The following is a 12700-nucleotide window of genomic DNA, read 5'->3' as shown; positions in this document are numbered from 1 at the left end:
AGAAAAAATTTAGGCACTGTGGCTTTACCTGATTCAGACGCAGCAGGTTTGAGGTGTTATTGGTGGTGATGGTGTGAGACTGGGGAGGTTAGGGGGTAGGAATATTCTAAAACTTAAACCTGCCACCATTAAAGAAAAATTATATTTTCCAGTGCTCTCTCTCACCTATATGAGAAGCCAGGACAGAGATATATTAATCAAAATAATTGCTTAGGTGTAAGAACAATAACAATACCGATAACAAAAGAATAGTGCGGAAGAATGGATGTTTAATTCTCACTTATGCAAAGCGTTTATTCAGGGCTCCTTATTGGTGGGTGGCTCTCCTGCTCTCTCACAAGTAGTGATTCTGAGGTTAAGGCCACTGGCATCTTGAAGCCTCATCAACTTCAATATCTGAATGTCAAAACCTCAGTTTTGTCCTCAGTGAGCAACTATAAGGAGGAAAGACAATGGAAGATTTTAAGTGGGAGATTTTTTAAGACCTAGACTAGAAATGGCACACTCTATTTCCATTCATATTTTATTGGCTAGAACTCAAGTATATGACTCCAGGTGACTGTGGAGGAGCTGGGACATGTAGCTGGGTGCTAAGGAAGAACAGGGATGGATTTGTTGTCCAGTTACTCTCTAGAAGGATTTGCATTGGTCTAAGCCCTCATAAAATAATACTTAGAAAGTAAAGTCCGGTTATGAATTGTTCAGTTATTTCTGTTTGTTAAGGAAATATATTTAATGAATGAAAATATTATTTGGGGTTTTATTTACCATTAATGAAATGTATATCCATATACTCTTATACTTGCGAACTTTATGTCCCATGATGACCTTTGCAACTGTTTCTATAAGCTGAGAAATAAATGAATAGCTGACTACTTCTCTACAGCTCACTATGTCCCAAAGTTCTCAGGGCTTTACAGCACTGAGCTTATTTAACCCTCATAACAATCCTTTGATGCAGGGTCTGTGCTCATCACACTTAGATGTGGCAACCCCCCCTCCCCAGACAAGGTAAATGGTATCTAACAAGTGGAAAATCTTGGATTTTGAAGCAAGGATGATTTGCTCCTGAGCGTATACATTTAACAACCTTACTATAAATTCCGGAGAATAACATCTCTTTTTTTCATTCCAACTTCCAAGGTTTGTAATAGAATATTAAGGAATATTTCCTTTCAAATAGATCTTTGACTCTTTTAGAGACCACACTAGCCTCAAACACTAATATGTGTTGAACATACCTCAAGTTGAAATGCTGACAAGGAATTTATAGATTGCTTCCTCATGCATGTGTAGAACTAAATGCAGACTTCATCTTAAGATGACTCTTTGGCTTCATTACACAGCAGCATTGTGTCATATGGTAGAAGGTGACAGATCACCCGCACAGCCAGAGAGCTCCGACGTTTCACAAACACAAGCGATGTTGGCAGAGGCTCTAAGACACACAGCAAGGCTGGCAGGGGTCTGTGGCCTGAGGAACCAACCCATAGTTACTCCTAAACAGGGCCTCAGTCCTATCATTTTGGAAGAAACAGAGATGATTACCAATTTTGTTTTCAGAATTCACAGAGGGACTTCTATCAAGCTGCTTGTATCATAAGAAGGAAATATACTTTTCAGAGTGTTTTGATTTTGTCTCTGGCAAGTTTTCTGTGATTTCTCTTGACACATTCATTTTCTTGGCATGCTTTACATGATAGGTATATGTACATGATCTTTTCTTCTTTTTTCAATATGCCAGTGGCAAGCTAAGTATTTGTAAAGTTATAAATTTAAGGATTGGTATAGGTCTAAGAATGACTTGCCTGACGTTTTTACTGAAAGTACTTTAGCTTAAATATTAGATGTATCAATAAATTCTTAAATAAACCAAATTTATTATTTGAAAGGTAACATTCTATATAAGAATGCTTTACCCATATCTCTATTTTTTGGAGCTCCCCCACAGCCTACCATTAATAACATTAACAATAACAATAAAAACTAATAATATATGCATAACTGTTGAGCTTTTAATAAGTATCATGCAGTATGTTAAGCAATTTAAAAATGTAGATCCCGTATAGTTTTAGAGTGGCTAGAATAGATTTGATGGAAAGTAGGCCTTTCCCTTGTTTTCACTTTGGACATAGCTGTAGCCAATGTTTCTACATAAAAAAAAAACCTCAACAAGGGGTGCCTGTGGCTTAGTTAAGTGTCCAACTTTTGATCTCAGGTCAGGTCTTGATCTCAGGGTCATGAGTTCAAGCTCTGTGTTGGGATCTATGCTTAGTGTTGAGCCTACTCAAAAAAAAAAAATAAATAAAGACAAAAGAAAAATAGTGCCAGAGAGAATATGATGGGACTAAACAGTTCAAACATTAAAAAAAATTTTAAGCTGAGATAAGTAAACCTTTCTCTTTTAGGCATTCAAGATGAGAGTATTCTTGCTCTGCATAAAAGCTGCTTGAAAATAACTTAAAACTAATTTTCACTTCAAAAAAAGTTAAAATCTCTGCTGTCAAACTTTGTACTTTGACCATTGCCATCTCTTTCTGGAGAGCAACCCAGTTGAATTTTTTTAAGTTAAAGAGAATATACATATATGCATGTTATATACATATTACGTATTATATGCCGCTCATCACAATTATAGATTAAGATCATTATAAACATAAATATTTGTTGTATCTTCTCCCTTTTATTATTTCTAATTTGGTATGTTATAATAGCTGATAAACATTTGTTAGAATTGTTTGTAAAATAAGAGTAAAGTAGGATATGAATTGAAATCTGAGAGACTCTTCCATGATTATTTTCTATAAGCTGTTATCAGACAGGCTTTTGTTTTCCTAATTTCCTTATATGGACAAACTCAATTTCCTGCAGGTGCAGGCATTTAACATAAATGAATAAAGCAATCTTCAGCAAAACAAAAAGATTTATGCTATAATTATAGCAAATAGCAAAGACTAATTATACTGCCTTTTAAAACCTTTTTTGGCATTGTAAAACAACCAAAAACTGGCATCAACAAGTCACATGTGGTCAACAATTTGCCACCTTGGGACTGATATTTTGTTTTAATTTCAGTTTGTTACATCAATTATAGTAAATGAAGTTGCCATAGACCACCTTCTAATTAAGAAGCTTAGAAGCCATACTCTGCAGCCAACCTCACTGTTTCAAATCTATCAAATATGTCATTTGCTTTTTATGTGGCAAATTTATTGACCACTCTCTTAGGATGTTATTGTGAGAAATGATTTATTAGTATGAAGTACTTACTATGGTACATGGAAAAAAATAGGTCTCAAGTGAATAGAAGTTATACATATACACAATTATTTTTCACTGATATGTCCTTTATGTTATTTTATTCTGGATGTTTACTTTCAAAGTGAAAAAAGACTTTGTGCAAACATTCTGTATTTCTTTTTTATTTATTATGAGAACTTTCAAAATATTTACATTGCTACTGAGGACATTAGTGGTAACAAGCAAATGCTGAAAAAACTAATTACTAGGATTTTTGTTTAACTGTAGGCACCATAAACTGGTGATTCACATATATCAGCAAAGTTGTAAAAATATCTTTTTTCTTTACCACGCATGAAGAAGAGATAGCAGGAGATATTATTAATGATGTTATTAATAGATTTTATTAATAGATTAATAGATTAATAGATTTTATTAATAGATATTATTAATGATTACTTGCAGACACCCTTATCTAGTATGTGTATGTGTTCCTGTAATTGTGTCTGCGTTGACAAAAATGAGTAGGCTTGGTGAATTGTTCAAAAGACAGAAAAACCGTATATTTTCAGTTTCATAGTGATATTTGTTTACACTTCATCTTGCATATTTATCTGTTAAATCATAAAAAGGAACAAAACATAAGCATTGCAAGCTATTTTAAAAAGAACACACTTTATTTTAAAAATATGCAAAAAGTATTTTATTCAACTGTGTTCACTATTATTTTAGGCCCAAATAAACTTACACAAATAATAGAACTAATAGTTCAGAGTGAAAATCTGAGAATGTTTCTTAGTGTGTGTGATGAATTCAAATCATTTCATTTTAAACATGAGAGAAGATATTTATATGTTAGTGGGAACGGATGTGCTGCAAGACTTACTCCAAACAATACTGTCCTCACCCATTTTCAGTATTTAGTCATAATGAGGCCATTTCTATGGAAATGAGACTATCACTTAGTAGTTTTTTGCAATTGATTCATTCATAATAGTTCTTTTAGATCAGTAATATATTTCAATGCAACTTCCCAGGAACTTCCTTTGTCATAAGAACTAAAGGCAGCAAAGAAATATTTTACAAAGGTATCATTTATCATATTCACAAACCACATTTATATTTTCAGATCAAATTCATAAGTTTAAACACAAAATTTTATATAAATATCATGACAGTAATGGGTACCTCCTGGACTTATGTTTCTAACATAATCATACATGCAGTGTACTCTGTATGGTCAAAGCAATAACACATGGGTAATTTTCATCAATCTCATACTATAGTTATAAATGTTCACTTAGGATGAAATAGGATAGGCAAATTCTTTTAAATTGGTATTTCAGTTATTTGTTTATCTATTAGTACAGCAAATGTTTAATAAAATGGCTTTTAATCAGGTAGAATTGAATTTGAATTTGGCTTCATAACCTCTTCACAGGAAAATACTAAATGTTATTTCACCTAATTAAATACTTTTGTTTCACATGTAAAATGTGGTTTCCTCCATATGTTTATTTATAGAAATACATGTTTGAGAATTAAAAAAATAACGAGACCCAAGTACAGACCAAAATGCCTATGATATAGTAAATGCTATTACTATTAACATTTGTCTAGATTGTATTACCATGGTGTGTATATTTCTGTTTTCAATCCAGAAGAATATTATAAAAATAAGAAAACTGTCACTTAATTCAAATTGCCTCCACTGTCCTAGAATAAATTTTCAGTAATGAAAAATATATAAATCATCTAATCTTCCTACTAATAAAAATAAATAATTATTTAGCAAAATCTTGGAAGAAATCTTTCAACATGGAGCAATATATTCTCTACATCTTATTACCCATGTTTTCTAGTCATTCATCACATGGCCTTTAGACACAGAAAGATTGATTCCAGTGAACACACCAGATCATCCATCTATCATAGCATTTGAGTTAAGAAAAATATATCCAGTTTATATTAGCACTGTATCAATTTGGTAAAATTGTTATGTTGAATCATCAATGTAACTGCCTTGCATACAAGTATATCTGTATCTTTCTATCACAGAATTAGAATGGATATAAAACAAAGATTCTATAGATCTTATTTGTTTGAATTTGAGCTTTTGATCCCAGCATTACTGACAATTTAAGTCAGATAATTATTATTTTATGGGGAGGTTATCTTGTGCATTGTAAAATGAATCATCACATTCCTGGCTTTTACCCAGCAGATGTCCATTGTATTCCTTCATCCTCCATGCCTCAGTTGTGGCAATCAAACTTTCTCCACATATTTCCAAGTGTCCCTGGGTGGGGTTGTGGGGCTGAGGGAACTTAACCTGAATGAGAACTACTCATTGGAACTAAGATCTAATATAGCCAATAGATTGCAACTCTTTAATAAGCCTCACTTAATATATAGGTTCTTATTCACCCTCTCCATTTTTCTCTCACAATCTATCTGATGAAGAAATCAGTGGTTTATCTTACAGCATTTTCCACAGTCTGATTTTTTGCAGATGGCCTCCTTGTGGGATAATAGAAACACATTTCTTTCCTCCTCTATTTCCTACAAATGGGGCCTGGAGATGCTTGATAAGATTCTGGTTCAATTTTTAAGCAAGAGTACTTCAGAGTTGTTATTGTGTACTTCCGTCAGGAGGCACATAATGTCAGGTTATTTCGACATTTATGATATTAGATCATTGCCCCAAACTAGCATTTTACTCCAGGTTGCCAAATTGAGGTATTTTAATGTTATCATTCATTTACAAAATATATGACCTTGATTTATAATACCATAAGAATAAATTTCTCTTGGGGTGCCTGAGTGACTCAGTCGGTTAAGCGTCTGACTTCAGCTCAGGTCATGATGTCATGGTTGGTGCCCTGCTTCGGGCTCTGTGCTAAATGCTTGCTCAGAGCCTGGAGGCTGCTTCAGATTTTGCATTTCCTTCTCTCTCTGACCCTCCCTGTTCTTGCTCTGTCTTATTCTCTCTCTCAAAAAGTAAATAAATGTAAAAAAAAATTTTAATAGAATAAATTTCTCTTATCAACAATGTGGTCACCTTACAGTATAGTTAATATAGGAAAATACACATGAAATTCTAGACTTTTACTCTTCATGTAACGATTTTCAAAATATTAATTAGATTTACTAGCATTCTCCAAAATGGACCAGTGATTTTTTTGTCCTGTTTTGTGTTTCAAACCTGAAGATGCAAACATATTTTTATGTCTTAATCCATCACAGTTATTATTCTTACTGAGGTTCATCATTTCCATTTCTGACCAAGGAGGGGTTTTCCAAGTGAGATCCTGATCTCACTGATGTGATCATAGTAACATCTGTGGTTTTTGAATGTTTTGTACTCTGGCTACACATTTACACTACGTGTGAACTAGATCCTTGCACTATATGTAATATCACACAGTATTACTTGAAGATAGACTCTAATGAAAGTAAATATTGTAAATCCTTGGGCAACCACTAAAGGTGATAAGAGAATGAAGTCATATTACATATTCCTACTCCTACTACTTCCTCAAAACATTCTTAGTCCATTCTCCCTACCTAATGACACAGTTTCTATTAAGCAACATTTTTGATGCTCTTTGGGTTTTGGTAGTCATTCTACCAAATTCTACCATTTGGTAGTTTCTCACATTTAGAAATAGTCCTTTCATTAATTCTTCTCCTATGAACCACTCTCTCTATATTATTATTATAAGGATACTAAAAGATTCAAGGATTATAAGAGTAGTTGTTTGGGACAGGGGAAGAAAGGTAGGAAGTATACTTTATAATGGAGAAAAATAACCAGAAAAATTAAAAGCTGGATGGGTATGAGAAATCAAAATTCTAAAAGGAACAGAAAGGATGTAATAGGGAAAAAAGAAAAAGAAAAGATAAATATTAACTAAAAAAGAAAATTAAGAAAAACAGAATACTGTTTCTCTTATAATACAACATAATATTGTAAAATAAGCATGGAAATCATGCCAGTAATCTTTAAACATTTAATATATTCTTAATACAAAGTAAATACAATGGTTATACCTATCATACAGAGTTGGCTATTTTTTTCAATGCAATACAGGAAACAGAAAAGGGCTAAACTAATGATCCAGGGGAGTGAATTATAGAACAACAACAACAAAAAATACGTACATGGACCAAAAACAAAACAAAACAAACCAGGAAATCCAAACAAAACACAAAACAGGAGGTTTTTTGTTTGGTTTTGTTTTTTGTTGTTGCTGTTATTGTTGTTGTTGTTGTTTTAGTAATTAAGCCCAGGGCAAAGCTATGAAGGTATAAATAGAGGCCACAATATTACTAAGTAAAAGACGCTAGTCTAAAAATGCTACATATTATATGATTCTATTTACATGGCTTTCTTAAAAAGACAAAACAAAAGGACAAAAATAGATTAGCAGTTGGCAAAGGGGTTAGAGGCGAAGAAAGGTTGAACAGATGACCCACAAAGGATTTTTAAGGGCAGTGAACTATTCCGAATGATAATATGATTGTGGATAGATGACATTCTGCATTTATCAAAACCCGCAGAATCATACAATGTAAAGGGATAACCTTAATGCATGTGATTAAAGAAATTCTTTACGATATCAAAGGATACCAGAATGGAATGCAGACTATGACAAACTAATCTAATGGCTTTACAAATCTTATAACCTGACAGAATGGAGTTAAAGACAAGTAAAACTGCTGACCTAACTGATTGAGAAATTAGTGGAGACCATAAGACTAAAGGCAAAAGCAATTATACATAAACACTGTACTCTAGTTGGCAAAGTTCTTAGAATGAGTTAAAACTTGATTGTAATATTTATAGATACTGGAATTTAAGAAGTAAATAGATGACAGTGCTGAGAGACAAGTTTCTCGTTGTCAGTGGTGTGATTACAGAGAAGCAAAGGGGGAGATGTAGTATGATCCATGCAGTACTACATTAGAGTAACAGACACCAGTATGAACTCATTTGTGGCTTAATATGGATACAGATGGATACCAGTGCAAATATTATAGGTGTACATATATGCACCTGTTAGTATGAACACACATATCTAGTTGATCTATCAGTTGAGAAACCCTGGAAGCCAAAACACTATAAATAGCAACAGTCACAACCATCACCCAGATCTTGAGTCCTAACACAAATCTCCATTAAGAGAAACCATATCTCTTTGGAGAAAGTGGAAATAGTTTGTTCTAGGGCTGGGACATGAAATACACAAAATAATCCAAGGTTACTTTGTGGCACTAGAAAGCAAGAAAGTGCTAAAAATAAATAAATAAAAGGAAAATAAAACTATGGGGCACATCAAAGGAACAAGGTATCAACTCCAAGAACTTTCAAGAACCAAGAGATAACAGTTTGAGTGACAAAATAAATAGTGTAGTATTGGATTATAATAAAAAATGATTTAAAAAAATATGAGCCCATACTGATATAGAAAATCAAAACAAATAAATAAGTGAAGGAAATAATCAAAACTTGCACTACACATGAGGCTGCACTGTCTCTGAGCATAATCAAGTACCACATGCATCAGTGCAGAATTCCAAATAAAAAGGCAGATACCCTACTTTCCAAAAGATGGAATATACCTTCCTCTTAAGTATGGATTGTGCATAATGACTTCCTTCTAATAGGTACAGTATGGAAGTCAGGGGAAAAACAATTTTGTGAGAGTTCAGGTTTAAGATAGTGACTTAGGAAGACTCTGAACTCACCTCCTCCATGGAATACATCAAATCATGTCTACTAATAGAACCACTCCTCCTGAAGAACTGAAAGCTGATGAACAGCTACTGAACAACTAAAGACAGACAGAATGACAAGAGAACAGCAAGGAAGACAAAGACACAGTAACAAAGGAAGCATCCCATTCCCAACACTGCCAACAGCGCTGGAAAGGAACAGTACTGAGGGACTGGGAGAAGATTCCTTGGATCCTAGGCACAGACAAAACTGTGGCTTAAAAGAGCAACTAGCATATAAAAGAGACAATGCCAGAACACACCACAAGTGGTAGAGGAGCTGCAGGAAAGTTTCCCATGTTAGTGGGACTGGGGAATTACATTGTTTACTTCCCCCCCCATCTTAAAAACCTAGACCAGAGCAGGTCCAGACACCACCACAGGCAAGTCCTGTGTCTCAATGAGCTTGCAATTTCAGCAAGTCCAGGGTACACAGGTTCACCCCAGCCCTAGTCGCACTGGGACACAGAAAGAGCCCTAGTTTAAAACGAGGAAAACCAAGAAATTATGGGAATGCTCCACCCCTCCACCTTAAAAGCCTGGACTGGAGCAGGGCCTGGACACACGACGAGGTGGGTCTGAACACCTTAATCGGAGGCTCTCATAACTGTCGAGCCCTAATGTCATAATGGGTGGATCCCGACAACATAGGTGCTAGCGCTGGTTTTCACAGGGGTCTTGTGACCTCAGGAAGCTGAGGATCCTCAAGCCCACACCAGCCCTGGTCAGGCTGGGGCACAAAAAGAAGCTGGAATTTAAAAGGGCAGATAGGGGTGCCTGGGTGGCTCAGTTGGTTGAACTTCCGACTTTGACACAGGTCATGATCTCCCAGTTCGTAGGTTCGAGCCCCACGTCGGGCTCTGGGCTGACCTCTCAGAGCCTGGAGCCTGCTTCCGATTCTGTATCTCCCTCTCTCTCTGCCCCTCCCCTGCTCACGCTGTCTCTGTCTCTCTGCAACAACAACAACAACAACAACAACAACAACAAAAAACACATTGAAGGGTTTTTGAAAGGGCAGATAAACTGTGAGAAAATTCTCTCTCCCTTCACCTTGAAAGTCCAGACCAAGGCAGGATCTGGCTCACAATGAGCTTCTGACTTCAGTGAGTACAGGGTCCACAAGCCCACACCAGCCACCCTGTGGTACTGTGGCACACACACACAAAAAAAGTCACAGTTTTGTGTCTTCCATTTTTTAAAGTTTTTCATTCATTCAATTTTAATTTTTAAAATTTGTCTTATTTTGTTTTTAGCTTCTTATTTTTCATTTATTCTTTTCTTGCTCTCACTTGTCTTTTTTTCTTTTTAAATGTTTTCTTTTATTTACTTTTTTGTAGTCTTTTAAAAATTTTTAATGTTTTATTTAATTTTGAGAGAGAGAAAGAGAGAGAAAGAATGAGAAGGGAGGGTCAGAGAGAGAGGAACACAGAGAATCAAAAGACAGGCTCCAGGCTGTGAGCTAGCTGTCAACACAGAGCCCAATGTAGGGCTCAAACCCACGAACCATGAGATCATGACCTGAGCCTTAACCAGACAATTGAATGAGTTTCCCAGGAGCCCCTATAGTTGTTTTTTTTTTTTTTTTACTTTTACTATTTATTCTTAATTCTTCATGTGAAAAGCACATTTTACTTTATTTTATGTTTTTATTTTATTTTTGAGAGAGACAGAGTGTGAGCTGGGGAGGGGCAGAGAGAGAGGGAAACACAGAATCTGAAGCAGGCTCCAAGCTGTAAGCTGTCAGCACAGAGCCTGACGTAGGGCTCAAACTCACAGACTGTCAGATCATGACCTAAGCTAAAGTCAGATGTTTAAGTGACTGAGCTGCTGAGGCACTCCTAAAGTCATTAAGCAGTTTGCTTGAGCACAAGTCATCAAATATCAAGCATAGTCTTCATGGGGAACACCATAAATAAGAGACTACTCCTTCAAATTTATAAGTAGTAGCCATTTTGCCTAATCCATAATAACAAACACAGAAAGTCAAGCAAAATGGGGCAACAAAAATATGCTCCAAATATTTAAAAATAGCTAAGTGAAACAGAGTTAAGCAATATGTCTGACAAAGACTTTAAAGTAAAGATCATACAGATACTCACCAGGATGGAGAAAAGAAGAGAATGACATGGTGAGGCCTTCAACAAAGAAAGAGAAATATTAAAAAGAACACATAAGAGTTGAAGAGTACAATAACTGAAATTAAAAATACACCAAAAGGAATCAATAGGAAATCAGAGGATGCAGAAGAATGTGTCAGGAATTTGGAAGACAGTTGGAAATTGGAAAGCACATAAGCTGAAGAGTAAAAAGAGAAAGGGATTTTTAAGAAATGAGGACAGATTAAGATCTCATAGACAACATCAAATAAACAAGCATTCCCACTGTAGGAGTATCAGAAAGAGAGGAAAAGATGTAGAAAATTTATTGGAAAAAATAATAGCTGAGAACTTTCCTAACTGAGAGAAGAAAATAGATACCCAAGTCCATGAACCACAGAGAGTTGGAAACAAAATGAACCCAAAGAGGTCCACATCAGACATCTAATAATTAAAATAAAATCTAGAAAGAGGTGGCATAAAATATCCAAAAGCCTAAAAGAAAAAATCTACAACCAAAAGTACCTACCAAGATTATAATACATATTTGAAGGGGAAATAAGAAGTTTCTTAAACAAAAGATACAGGAGTTTATCTCCACTAAACCAACCTTACAAGAAATGTTAAAGGGATTTCTTTAAATGGAAAAGAAATGGCCATAAGACATATGAAATATATGAATAAAAATATGTAAACTATGACAATATATACATAATATGTGAGAAAATGATTGAAAAAGGAAGAGGAAAAAAAGTAAATTATTTTTTCTCATTTCCTTTTCTTTTTTAGAATGTTGTTGATCTTATACAACCATCAAATTAATATGGATTGCTATTTACTTCACGTTATACATGAACCCCATGGTAACCACAAACCCAAAACCTATGATAGATACATAAAAATTAAAGAATAAGAAAGCCAAATAAAATACTACAAATATTCACCAATTACAAAGAAAGAGAGGAAGAGAAGAAACACAGAAAACAATCAGAAACCAAATTATAAAAATAGCAATAAGTACAAACTCATTAATAATTACTTTAGGGGCATCTGGGTGGCTCAGTGGGTTAAAGGTCTGACTATTGGTTTCAGCTCAAGTCATGATCTTGCAGTTCATGATTTTGAGCCCCAAATCAAGCTGGCAATACGGGGCCTGTTTGGGATTCTTTCTCTCTCCCTTTCTCTGCCCCTATCCTGTTGGCTCTCTCTTTCTCAAATAAATAAATAAATAAATACAGATTTAAAACTTTTAAAAAATTACTTTAAATGTAAATTACCGAATTGCTCAAATTAAAAAACAATGAGTGGTAGAATTGATGAAAAAATAGAATAAAAGAAGACCTGTCTATATACCGCCTATAAGAGATTCACTCATCTCAGACCTAACGATTCATACAGACTGAAATGAGGGGATGGAAAAAACATTCACCATGCAAAAGAAAGTAAAACAAAAGTCAGGCTAGCAATATTTACAACAGATAAAACAGATTTAACATAAAGACTATAACAAGAGACAAGGGCATTACATAATGATAAACGAGTGAATCCAATAAGAGGATATGACAATTACAAATATCTACACACTT

The 12700-nt window shown here is 34.7% G+C and overlaps 1 long non-coding RNA gene across 1 annotated transcript; it reads right to left on the bottom strand.

The window, feature by feature from the left end:
• Positions 1-264: 264 nt before the first annotated feature.
• LOC115286429 lies at positions 265-9601 on the bottom strand. The gene is made up of 3 exons (XR_003906057.1): positions 9549-9601; positions 1242-1517; positions 265-434 (listed from the first exon to the last, which is right to left on the bottom strand). It is a non-coding gene; the product is annotated as an uncharacterized LOC115286429 (long non-coding RNA).
• Between the last annotated feature and the right edge of the window lie 3099 nt (positions 9602-12700).

This window comes from Suricata suricatta, chromosome 3 (assembly GCF_006229205.1).
Source record: "Suricata suricatta isolate VVHF042 chromosome 3, meerkat_22Aug2017_6uvM2_HiC, whole genome shotgun sequence".
NCBI lineage: Eukaryota > Metazoa > Chordata > Mammalia > Carnivora > Herpestidae > Suricata > Suricata suricatta.
This window is presented reverse-complemented; position numbering and strand designations above follow the sequence as displayed.